The 13,661-nt window shown below is 47.2% G+C and overlaps 1 long non-coding RNA gene across 2 annotated transcripts in view; it reads right to left on the minus strand.

Moving 5' to 3' along the window:
* The window catches only part of LOC128895368 (uncharacterized), a 92,972-nt gene that overhangs the window by 41,848 nt on the left and 37,463 nt on the right, over window positions 1-13,661 (minus strand). Inside the window, exon 3 of one of the 2 annotated variants that reach the window (XR_008461754.1) lies at window positions 11,500-11,689. This is a non-coding gene — a long non-coding RNA (uncharacterized LOC128895368). Of the gene's footprint in view, window positions 1-11,499; window positions 11,957-13,661 lie in introns of those variants that run through there. The other variant, XR_008461753.1, reaches the window with a different exon arrangement.

Raw genomic sequence — 13,661 nt, forward strand, 5'->3', positions numbered from 1 at the left:
CGGACCCAGAAACTGGCGAAAAAGAAATAGAGCGAAAAAAAGGACGCGAGAGTCACAGATTCGAAGGTATCGGAGTGTCTAAAACCGGTACGAGCAGCGACGGAGAGTGGTATCGCGTATCGAGGAGGGCAGGTAACAACGGGGGAGGGGCGAGAGGAGGTTAGCGAAAAAAAGGAGGAGAAAAAATGAAACCTGAATTTTCGATCGGCGATCGTCGTAGATCGAGATAAAGCAGAGGTAAACGGAAGCCAGGCGACACTGGTTCGTGGCCAGGCTTTCGGCCGGAGCCGTTAAGAGTTGGGAGCGGCTCCGTGACAGAACTGGTCTTAGAACTGGCGGACCTCTGAGACCTTCCTCGAGGGCTATCGCGCAACGTGGTTCTCGCCGCTCCGCATACGTTCGCGATATCGCTTAACCCTTTACGCTAGGTGTCACCTCCGAACGGACATGGGAAGTCTTGCGAACTCCGTCAGCGATGTACACTCCTAATTGGTACGGTACGTCGATGCATGTTGAAAATTTACAATGTCGATATATCGTTGGATGTTTCGAACATGGTCTTGCCTCTGCGCGAAATTAGTCCTTGGTGCCACCCACTCTGCCTTTATCGGTTCCTCTTCCTCCTGCTCTCCTTCCTCGGTGACAACGATAATAAATGTTTCTTTTGCCTCGCACCGGTGTAAATTATGCAAAAGTTAACGCGTCGCGGCGAGTTCTAGGTTGACCAGGCTAGTTGCAAAACCGTCTATGCCTCTTTTTCAAGAATTTATGAAGCCTCGTTCTACGAGAGCTGCGGCACCAGCCGTGGCGCGGTTTTACGATGATCGTAAACTTTTAACTATATTCGAAACAATAATCGGGGATACGACGGAATTAATTGCGCCTCTACGTGCACGATCGAATGACGTTTCGTTCGGGTGAAAAAAGGGGTGGGAAAAAACGGTAGGGATCGGGCGCAAAGAACAATTACGCAACGTGTCGATCGAATGACTTTACTCTTCACCCCTGTGTGCCCGCATCTATGTTCTTTTTAAATGCAAATCAATTTGTTTCGACATAAATATAATGCATTCCAATAAAAAATATTATATGCACGGCAAATATGTAACGCGCAAGGATATATACGATACTAAATAAAGGTAGCTGTCGATTACTTGTCAGGTGATACCTTCGATCGAATAAATTCCAGGAAAACATGCGGGAGATTTTACTGCCCATAGTTATTTTCACGTACGATTATTAAAATATCGTTTGCGAAATTCGTGGGAAACAATCGAGAATTAAATGTCGGATACTTTATCCGCATTTATTTATTTAAAATGGACGAGGTCTCGAAAGTCTCTGAGAAAAGTTCTTGGACGACCCGCGGTAATTGATCCACCGACCAAAACCGAAACCGATTTCGGATTCCTCGAATCAATTTTAGTCGATCATATCCCTGATCGGTCAGTTTAAATGAACTCGTCCAACGGAGAGGGTGCCGCAGGTATTTACGCGCGCCGCTCTGCGCCGCACGAAAGCCACAAGGTCGAGCCGCATTAATAAAACAAACACAATGTACGACGCAATTCTGCATACAAGTAGGCTGTCCGTCCCCGAGGCGACGGTTTCCACGTACGATCGACAGCTACTATCTCGAGAACGCTGGACACGCCGTTCGTTCGAGCATCGTCTCTATCCTCTGCGTGGCCGCGTGCCTTTTAGGCACGGTGGGGAACCTTTTGGCATTGGAAGGCCGCGTGTCGCTTCACGGATTCCTCGAATCCTGTTTCAATCGCTACAACGATGTATCCCACAGCAATGTAGCCCGAAAATTGTTGGTACACATCGAAATATATGTACGCCTATACCGTAACCATTGCATTTTGGAAATGTCCCATCGATTCCTTTTGTTAAACGTAAGGCAAATTGATCGAAACCATCGACGTCCTGCGTTATACGGACCGAATCGTCGTTAACCTCAGGTAATCGCGTCGCAGATTAAAATTACATTCCGCGTAACGCGCGCACGTCCCATCGCGTCGAGCTACCGGTTCCAATTAGCGCGACGATTTTTGCGCGAGCATCCGGTAGCTTCGAGTCGTTCCGAGATCCATTTATAGGAGATGCCACACCGCGTTATTATCCAATGCATTCGTAATGGGCGCTCTCTCGCTCTTTGCTCTCGCCGGTAGAGTCCTCTAATGAATGGCTCGAACGCGAGACGTTCGTGAGACGCGTGGAGATCCTCCTCTGTCCTTTATGTCCGATGTCCTCCGACGCCCAGCCGTCATCGCTCCGACTCTATTACTTCATCGCCAGTGTTGCAAATAAAATGTAAAATGAATCACTCAGAGAATGTTCGTAATAAACGAATCTACAGGTGTCAAGTTCTTCGAAGAAGCGAATAAAGCGGCACTTGATTTTGGAGCAGCGTAAACCGGTGACAGTCACGCGCATGATTTCGCGGCAGTAACGGAGTCGGCTGTCGTCGGTGTTTCCGCGAGGTCGACGCTGTCGAGTGTTCGTTGACACTTGCCCTCGGTAGCCGCTGGCGTACACTGCGAAATCGCGCGAGGACAAGAGCCGCTTAATTCAAAACGCGTATCGCGAAAAGTCACGAACACGCGTGTGTACCTACACCGGGTTCCTGCGTTCACGTACCTGCTCCCTTCGTCGCGACGCACGCCTCTGGCCGCTCGAGCGCGCTTAGCCGCGTCTAGATATACCGGAAAATCCGGTATGTGACACGGCCTGCCCTTCCCGTTTCGTAAAGCGTCTTTTTTTTCGTCCTGCTCGTCCTTTCAACCGCGAGAGACGCCAACATAAGCGAACCAGTTTCACCGGGCGTAACGTACCGCCGCGTGGATAGTATCCCGCGGAAATCGTCGTGCGTTTCTTGGACGCGGAAACGTCAACGGGATCGCGCGAATCTGGTTTCTTCGGAGATCGGATGAGTCGTTTAAAAATATGCTAACGAATGTTACCGAAGTGAATCCAGCGTTGCCCCGAGTTTTTTCTCGAGCAGACCTTACGGACTTTCGCGCTCGTTTCGCGAAGATTCCCGAGGCTATCCGGCGTGAAAAACAACGGCGAATGATTTGCATTTTCGCGAACGGAACACGATGCTCGTTTAACCCCGGCTCGGACGCGCGACGAAGAAAATATCGTGCGAGCGTTGTAAACACAGGTAGGAAAAAAAGGATATCATAAATTACGTTCCCGTGGCCAGATAACAGGATTATGATCCGTGGAAGTCGTGGCTGGAACGGGGAACGATCGAACAACGCTCGATGCGGGTGTGCAAATGTGTTTTTATCGTTGTTCTCGTATCGCTGACGGTTTTCAGCGGTCCCACAGTCGTCGATCTCGAAAATGTCAATCGATTGACTTTGGATCGTTCCTCTTCGATTTTTCTCGCGTTTCTTTCAGTTTTTCTTTTTTACTTTATTTTTTCTCTCCCGTCGAGGTGCTACGCGACACAGGTTGCGCTTGACTCGCGACACGATTACCATACGATCTGCATATCCTCGCGGTCCCCCCTCTCCTCACCCTACCGACGACTACTTCCCGTAGCTGCAAATAGCATTGCGCCGTGTCACCGATCAGAACGTAACGTTGCCGATTACTACTTTGACTCAATTTTTTTTAAAACACACGGGTCTCGACCGGCCTTCGACCACAGTTACGACTCGCACCATATATTTTTTAAAGAGAATTTAAAATGTGTCGCGCGTAAGAAACGTATAAAAATTTATTTATCTAATTAAGTCGTCTGGAAATGCCGCGTGCATCGAACGACACATAAACGATAGTCCGGGACGGGTGCTCTGATAATCACTCGCGAGTTAGCGATATTCGACGCTCAAACGGTATAATTATGTACCAGTTAACGTTGCATCTAATAGCAGCAATCGTACCGAGAAATACGAGCCTTGAGAGCGAGGCACGCGTATTACACGGTAAAATAATAATCTATAGCTGTACTCGCGAGCATTTAAGCTTGAAAATTGCACCTCTGCGACGATATAAATCTATTGCGTGCTAGCATCGACAAGATCGGATATTCGCTATAAAACGTACCGCTGGTTGTCATCGATTCCTCGAAACTTGGTAGTTGTACGACGATTCCAAGTTTCGCGTCGATACGTCTCTCCGTTTACGGTTTGTATCTCTCGTATGCCACAAAGTGAACGGTGCCTTGCGATATTTAAGCGGGTATGCGTGCGCGATATGTGAGCTACCGGTGAACGCAGGTGTCAGAGGGCCCAGTGAGCGCGTACACGCGTTGTACAAGCGAAGCACACCCGACGCTAGCGATGGGACTAATACCGTGTCGATATTATCGACGACAAATAATAAAGTATCATTTTACATCAAATCCTTTGCATATAACGCGTAGTTGGTGTACCAAACGCCTCGTTGTGTCGAGGAAACAGTAATTGTTCGACAAGAGCTCGCGACTCGGGTTCTAAACGAATAGTTGCTTAAAAAATTCTCGACTATCTTAGACATTAATGCGGTAAAAACTGACTAAAAATTTGCGTTTCAGTTTTCCCTGTAATCCATTATTTTTCACTTTTGTCAAATAATAATCAGTCTCTATCGGGGAAAAACGCACAATGCATGGATCTACTCGACCCGCGCGTGCCTACTTCAGCGTTAATTACTTTGCTAACGAACTGCTTGAACATCATCAATATGTATCTTGTCAGTCCCATTACTACCCAACGCTGAACGCTTGTTTCTGTCATCGAGGTCTCCTTCGAGCTGAACTCGTTTTGCCACGATAAAAAAAATAGAGAAAAAAAATATGTCGTTTGAATTTATGCACTATTTTGTACGCGGCGGTCAAAGGTCCTCCAGGTACAAAACGCCAAGTACGCGCATTAGCCAGACCGGTCGCGATAATTCGCTGCTTGTTTCGATCGTTATCGTTATTATCTTTTTTCTTACCTGAGCAGCTTAGCTCTAGATATCACCTCGATGGCCTGAATAGTTATACGTAATGTGCTAGTCAATCTATGCGACAAAATGTGTGTTACGTTTTTGACTTACGCGATTCAGTCTCTCCCGTATTAAAGAGAATAATTAGTACCATGCGAGGTATCGATTAAATATCCTATTATTTATCCAGAGTCGCAGCTTCGTAAGATGCACGGTGGATCCGCCCTTGATCCAACGATGAAAAGTGTAAAGATGGTTTTTGTCTCAGGTAGCCCTCGGTTCGATTCATCGTTTCGTTACCGCCTCGTCGGCAAGGCGGCTGATCCAATTCTGGCCATCGAGTTGCAACTCGAACGGGGTATTAACGAAACGCAAGGTCGAGGCACGCGTTTCACCTGCTCGAGTTATTGACTATCTACGTTCTCATCTTCCCCAAGCGTGGCGCTTCTTGCACGCGTTCTCGGCTAATTAGACCTCGTTCCGAAATATTGTATCGGTCACGCATGATCCTTTGCCACGTTCCGGTGGTTACACACACGGTTACACGGATATTCGTTCGGTTCCTTCGTCGGACGTTGCACCTGGCGCTCAGGACGCCGCTCTTTAACCCTAAAAAGTTGGCCATGGAAACGCAGCTTTTCATCAAAACTCGAGAAATGTGAGGTTTGTCGATAGGTCGATAGCGATGCCTTGTTTTGATCGCGTTTGAGAAACGAAAACTGTCCATTTTCGGAAATTAATCCTCGTTTAGAGCACGTAGCAACCATATACCGTTGAATAAATTTCATTTTGCCGGATACTATTAGTGATTTCGAGCGCCGTGGTGCTGTCCCTTCGCGATTGCTGTTCGGGGACGGTTGGAACGACCAAACTTTTCCAACATTTTAAGTCAGGTGGAGACGTGGTTCCTCGGCGTCGAGCGAGAATCCCGTGGAACGTCTGTTTTCGATGTCTCAAAGAACGCTTAGACAAACTTCTCTCATCTCCCTACCCCCTTAATTGATACATGGGTTTTCGTTTCAAATTCGGGGTTCGTTTAAAGCGCTCGACGGAGGAACTTTTATGATTTTGGCGGAGGAAACTCCAAAGGTCCCGAGAGGTCAGCTCGATTCCGATTCTCGTTCGACGATCGCTGGAAACGAGCCAAGTTTTCGATCCGTGGGAGCGTAAAATTAGTGGAATCTTACCAGCTGGCAGTAAATCTCGCAAGAAAGTCGATCTCGCTGATCCTGATTAGTCGGACAACGTCGACGGGCAGGATCGATAGCGAGGTTTGCTTAATTTTCTAGAAACGACCGGCTGTGACGAGAGTTATTGGCCACGTATCGCCGCGAACCGTCCGTCGTATGAAAAACGATCGTTAATCGCGACGGTGCGAGTCGGCTCGACCTTTCAACTCGTTGCGTTGACGGCGTTCGCTTCCTACCAGGAAGAAATTAACTCCGAGGGGCTAACCTTGTCAAAATGTATCATCGGAGCTAACGCCTGGGACACCCGACAGGAATGATGGAGATCGGATAAGAATGACGCTTAGACGTTTAATCGATCGAGATGTCATTCGTATCGGTTTTTACTCGTTCAGCGTGGACTGTTATTCATTCGGTAATTCAGATTCTAATTTGTATTCAACGATAAATATTCAAGCGAAAAATTCGTTAGACTTTACGGACCAAGAGGTATATTTCGCGTTGTTTAGAGGCAACTTCTGTAGACGAAGGAACATCGCAAAGATCTTTGACTTCCTCGGTCGATCCTTTCGCGGATAATTTGAACGAATGGTTCGCAGGTGGTTGCTGATCGACCTACGCGGTGATCCGGTTGAGTTAGTCAGTACGAAGAGTTTTGCCGTGGTTGGAGCGAGCCTAGAGGCTGTCAAGGATGGCCGCCAACCATGCGAGTTACGCAGCACGTGTCGCAACTTCCATTCGACTACATCATCGGTGCGCACACCTCGCGGCTTAACACGTTATCACGCTAAATATTTCTGGACACCGAGTACGTATAATTTCAGGAAGCGATTAGCTGTGCTCTATCATGTACCTTATGTACACCAATGGAAGCTACGAAGAAAAAATCTACTTCAAAGTAAGGCACACATATTACGCATTTTTTCCCCTGGAGCGGTCGTGGCTTTTACCGGAGAAAACAAGGAAACTATTAAAAACGTCAACGAAGCTGCAACTTAATATGCATAAGTACGTAGTCTACGCGTCACTTGTCTATTTGTTGCACGTCTTAATTTATAATATACTCGTTTTTCGTTGAGGATGACCACGAACCGAGGGTCGAAGCGCCGTACGCGTTAAAAAAAAAATGTTTCAAGCCTCCGTTGTTAGTCTTAAACGAGAATCTCGCGAAACAGGTAGATTATTTATCATCGCGACAGATACGATTCATGCCACGTGAACTCGACTAGCGGAATAAAGTCCACCCGAGAATAGAGACGGAAGGAAGGTTGACCACTCGACTTTGGTTCTCGAGTCGCAGCGGTTCGACGATTTCACGACCGCGAGGTTATAACCCGCGAAGTACCGACACGAAAGTTTTTCTTTTTCTTCGTCAACAGCGTGTACGTGTAGTCAAGGATGTCCAGCGCGGTGCAAGTCGTCGTCACGTGTCGCAACAACGTTCATCCGACGACGTCATCGGCGTCCACGAGAAACGCCTTAACGAGCGCTCGCGGACTCGTGCCGGCTTGAGCTGACGTCGGAATCAAAATTTTATTCGAATAATAAGCGACCAGGAGTCACTTCAGACTAAGAAATCAAACGGGAGGAAATATCGTGACTCGAGTTCGAGTTCGACGAGCGATCGCTGCAGCGATTTTCGTGGATCTCCGGGAAGATTGAGATTCGTGGGGCTGTTAGTCGATTCGCGGCAGGTCGTCGGGCCAAAACGATGTGAAATCACGCGAAACGCGAAGAGGAAGAAGTAGAAGAAGAAGAACAGGGCACCTCGGAATTCAAGCTTACGAAACGTTGATGAGGAAACGTGCCAGGGACGAAGGAGCGAAGGGAAAGACTCAATCTTCGGATTCCGCCGGACGACTAGAGGGAACGAATGCCTGGAAGGCCGACGACATTTCGAGCTGTCGTTACATCATCGACAGAACCAGATCGTCGTAGACGCTGGAGAAAATTGGCGCGATCGTCGATCTTTTTCACTTTCGTGGATCGAATATGTTCGTACGTATATTTGTGAAAATTCGGCCTCTTTCGTAGGGACGAAAAGGGAATATCGATTGTACGTTTGTTAGAAGATTATTCGTTCGGGAAATGACTGGTTGCTCGTCTGAAATGTAGCGGTACACCGTCATGCATAAACCACATTGCGATGTACATCTAATGAAGCTTCATTCAATAATTCATACAATCGGTTACTCAAGACATTGACATAGGATTGACTTGTTAATCTTCCATTAAGGAAAACGAGGAGTTATCGAACCTTGCGTACATACAGTTTACTAGAATCACGGTTACATTAGCTCCGTTTATGGTCATGAATTGTTCAAGTACGAGATCTAAAAAATTCAATGAGTGAAAGTTAGAGTTTCAAGCTATGTAAACTAAAACAGTGTAGTTTGTTACAAGTATTGGCTATAAAAAACTATTTTAAATTGTCCATTATATTAGACACGAATGATTACAGTGCAGGCATATAATTCATCAGGTCATTAGCGTACCGATTATTACTATAGATTTTCCGATCAGCTATGATGATCCTTCGATGACAATAAGAAAAGCAATGGTTATATAAAACAGGCCTCCTCGAACCTCTTAATTTTTTCCTGTAAGATTTGTTTGTATCTACGATAGTTCAGGCATTATCGCTCTGTAACAGTTTAGCTGCCTCACCCTGTACATTTCCACGATCGAACTATAAAAATAACACGTTTAAAATCAGCCAATGAAGCTCGCCATATATAGATCGAGAAAACGTTCTAAATACATTGCTTGGGCGGTCCAGGAGCATCTATCGATCTATAAATTAAATAAAATGATCGTTCACGGTCGAGAATAACGAACGACGCCGCCAACGCGATTCGATTCGATCGATCGAAAAACACGGTAGCTCCGACCAAGTCGTACGCGAAGCGATTCCGTAGCAATCGTTTGATTAACGATCGACCGAAGCGATCCATAAATAAAGTCCTCGCGCGAGCGCGCAACGTTACGTGACCGTGTCACGTGCGAATTGCGCATCGAGATACAAGCGCGGTTAAATAATGAATTTCTCGGAAGCCACGGATAAAAAGGAAAGATCGAGATATGTTTCGTGAATCGATGGCTCTAGTTCTCGAAGACGGTGTTAGCAGCGCGAGAGCCGAGATAATCTCGAGTATTCGCCGCGTTAACACGCGCTACAGGTCAGCTGTACTTTCGTTCTTAGTTCAGCGAGTGTGTATCATGCTTTCTTGCTTTATGGGTCAGACTCGCGGGTCCAAATCGCGATCCGGCTTCGCGTTCAGGTCCTCGTGCTAATTTGAACCCATCCACGGACGAAACGACGAATGAGCGCCCAAGAACTGATTATTAGTACCGGTTACCACTAGTACGGTAACTGTTCCTGTTCTAACGAACTCCCAATGAGTAGACCAAAATTGAAAATGTTGAAACTAGCCCTTTACTATATGTCTTTTCAGCGAGGCAAGAAGTTCTGACGATGCAGAATACAACACCAGGGGACGAATCCCGAGATAGGGCTGTTTGTTGGCACGTACGATCACTGACCACCATCGGAGTATCCACGACGATCCTACAGCGCGAAAAGGCGACGACGGTGGGTCGTTCTCGCGACCGACGGTGGCACACGGCCACGTTCGCTGGCTAGGGCTTAATCGACTGGGAATTAATTATTTATGAGGCGTGTTTCATTCATTCATTAAAGCGCGGTCCCGAGATCATTATGAAGTGATAATGTCTTAATTAACGATGGTTAATGAATACCTATCGCGAGATCACTTCGCTTTATAATGCGACCGATCGCCGGCCTCTAAACGGCGAATTAACCCGCGGTTAATAAACGAACCGAAGAAGCACGTGCTTCTCGTACAGGTTACGACGAAGACCCGCATATTTCCCGAACGAGCTCTTCGTGGTTAACGCGTTTACCTCCGGGTACCAATCGCGCAATCTCTTGCAACCTGTCTGCCTCCGCTGCTACCTTCTCTTATTCTTGCCTTGCCGTTTGGTCCCCCTTCCATCGCGGAGGACCCGACCTGCCCCCTCCAATTTCAACGTGCTTTTGCAGCATGGTAGCAGACCTCTGATGGGATTGGTGTATCATTAGTTCTGTGTAGATACCCAATAATTTTAGGGATATCTGTTATACTGTCTCAACCTTGCTGGAGACAGGGATGAAAAATAGACTTTTATCTTCCGCGAAATAAAAGGAGTACCTAGCTTTGTTTACATACGTGCGTAACTGTCGATTTACGCGTTTTTATTTCATCCTATATTCCGTATTTGAAAATGGGAAGGTTCGATTTTTGCGAATGTTCTCGTAAGCGTAAAAGGAAGCACGCTGGATGATTCTCGTTATTTAAATGGCGGCCTGGCGAGGCGAACTCGAACGCTGCCGCATACGTTCCGCGCAGAACCAGTCGTACGCGTTTGACTAAAATGGTATCGCAAAGCACTTCATTAATTACTTCCAGCTTCTTTACCCGCGAGTGGTATTAGTTATTTCGACGTGCTAGATCCGTGTTTATACGAAGCTTACGGCCTACTCGAGCGATAATTAATAGCGTCGGACGGGAATGAAATCATCGTAACGTGCCGTGACTGATTGCGTTAGGGTTACCGGGTACCGAACCATCGCCAGTCGAAGCCACCACGGCTATGCAAGATTGATATTGGCTGCACATGGGCTCGTTGGATTAGGAATGATGTTCGTTGCTCTGCCACCGGTATACGTACTAATTACACCGTCTGGTAATTAATACAAAAGACGGATTGAATTTTACGAAACCTAGGCAATTAACGCCATTCAAGTATCTTCTTGCCTCGCGTAACTATCGAACGTGTCGCGTGTTCGTCCATATCTCATACGACATCGTCTGCGAATCATCCGCATCGCGTATCGAAATTCGCGGCACGCTATCCTAATTGCGAACAAATTCGCGTTACGGGGCCGCGTGATCGCGAACGAGCACCTCGAATTCGATAACGAGTCGATCGAGGAAGAAAAAGGTAATCCGGAAGGTTATCGTCGGATTGCGTAACACACTGTTAGGAACGGTTCGATGGAAAGGAGAAGAAAACATTGAAAAAATGCCGAAAATATAATGTCAGAACGGGAGACCTACTAAATAGGGGCCGATCCACGCAAGGGATCGCCAGTCAGAGATTCGCCCTCTTTCTCTTTCAATCCGCCTCGTCGATAATTCTATTATGTACGGTTTAATGTACAATTAACCGATCACTTAGGGCCTGACGTTACGCCGAGTCACGATGTCTTATTAACTCTCTACCACGGAGCAGTCTCTCCTCGACCACGCACGGGGGCAACAGGAGCAACTTTAAACCGGAGCGGTCCGAGCCAAGCCGAGGCGAGGCGAGGCGAGCCACTTACCTCTATTAGACTCACTCGTCCCCGCTTAACGATCCGCTTCTGCTTCGATTCGCGATTTCGAGGATAAACGCGCGCCGCTCTGCTCACGATTTACGATTTGTTGCCTCGTATAAGACGCCTATTTGCTTCACCACTGTAACGCGCTGGTCCGAACCGATTGGGAAGTAGGCGAGACCTTTGATAAGCGGCCCTGAAATTCAAATCGTAGCTCTGATTCTTTCTTTTATTCTTATGTTTCGTTTAAAAACGCACTCCCAGCGTCCATCCATAATGCATAATGTTAAAAAGTTGCCAAGCTATCTTTTCTAGATACCAACCGACAGTTACATTATAATTATTGTAATTAATGGGATATTTCCATTTATTTGAATATATAAATAAATAAATAAATTAACTGTGACGCGACTACGTAACATTTCTTGCGGTCAATGTAGATGACCCTCTTCAGGAACCAAATACAACCAGTACAATGCAACCAAACTTCTACGGTCACTTCCACTTACATCTCCGGCGCAACTTACTTGTGAATTAGTCGTAAGTCATTCGATCTTTATTCCATGCCTTGAGTCATCCACCTAACAGGCAACGTATAAATAATCGCACTCAAATGTAAATTACGCACAGAAATATTAAACGTCCATTTTGTCAAACAATCCCGTCGTAGAAAACTTGACGCATCAAACTCTGGTATGTAGCGTAATCTGTACAACTTACCGACTTACTAATACACAACGAGTATCAAACTAGACTTTTAGAGCACACGGTAGCGAATTTGTCTGCCATCGAAAAGTTCATTTCCAGGAGTGGACGTTCTCGCGTAACGAGTAGCTTGACGGGGAGTTGGCGCGAATCGGCGAGCAGGGATCGGCTAATTTAGGAGTCCATAAAATTGGCCGGTCCTTTGGTCCCTTGTCTCGGGCTCCGATCCCTCTTTCTCCTCGTGGAGCCCCACCTGAGACACAGAGCGTGTACCGTCCCTAACGGACCCACACCGATGATATTTCAGTGTTAATTGCGCCCGGTATCTACCGTTCGAACCCCGGGCTGACTTCTAATCTCGGGTTCATTAGGGGCCCCGACGAGCACCGAACTATTTTCAGATCGGGACACACGAATGGTGGCTCCGAGTCCGCAGCCGCGAGTAGCGTCGACGCGCCAGGACGAGGAAGAAGGACGAACGAGTCGATAGGGTTGGCTCGAGGATGCCCAGCGACGAAAATGGGACGAGGAGGCTGGAAGGATCGGTCGGTACGAGAGAAAACAACCGTCTGTTCCGTACGTGTGCGGAGGACCCGGTGCTGGAAGAAGAATGCGAAGAGCGACGAAGACCCGCGATGGGACACGGCCATCTCCGATTTCCATTTTAATTGAACTCAACGCAACATCATACTTAATGCCAGAAACGCGTCAGATGCTCCAATTAAACGCGCGACGCCGTTTCGCTTTATCACCCACCGCGTTCGTTTCGATTGCCCTGCCGATCGTCCGCGGTTAGCCATCGATTATTTACTCTGAAATCCGTCCAGGTCGACTGCAATTAATCCGCGACGATCCGCATTCTTTCGCGTAATTTCTTCGCGTACCGATCATTTGTTTCAACGATCCGCGCAACGGTTCCCAGAAATCGAAGCCATCGATTGCCGCTGAGTCGCGATCCTTCGATTAGCAGCGGGGCAATCGATGGAACGACATCGGCTGGTTTTCCGTCGCGATCGTCGTCGAAACACCTTTCCTCTTGCGAGGAAATTCAATCACCCGGGAAATATCGAAATCGACATTGCTCGCTGGTTCTTCCTGGTATACCTTGACAAGTTTAGCAACAGCTCTGGAGTAATAGGTTGGGCGTGGATAAACGAGAGGCAGGAATATACTGATCCAGTTTATTCCTAGCTCTGTAGCCGAGCTAACGAGTGCCATCCGATACCGTTTAAAACAACCACTGCAAGGGAAGGTTGACAAGGACCGTCGTCGAAGCGATCGTGATCTAAATATCTTATTTAACATGTCGACTGCCACGTTTCTCATATCTGAAGCGATGAATGAATAGTGCATTTACCAAGCGTCACAGACTAATTATTTTCGCAACAAAATTATTCGACGCAAGGTTCCGAGGTTCTTGACTGGCTCCGCAGAGCTCTCGTACTCCTCCCTCGGAAAGCATC

This window comes from Hylaeus anthracinus, unplaced genomic scaffold (assembly GCF_026225885.1).
Source record: "Hylaeus anthracinus isolate JK02 unplaced genomic scaffold, UHH_iyHylAnth1.0_haploid 5, whole genome shotgun sequence".
NCBI classification, from domain to species: Eukaryota; Metazoa; Arthropoda; class Insecta; order Hymenoptera; family Colletidae; genus Hylaeus; species Hylaeus anthracinus.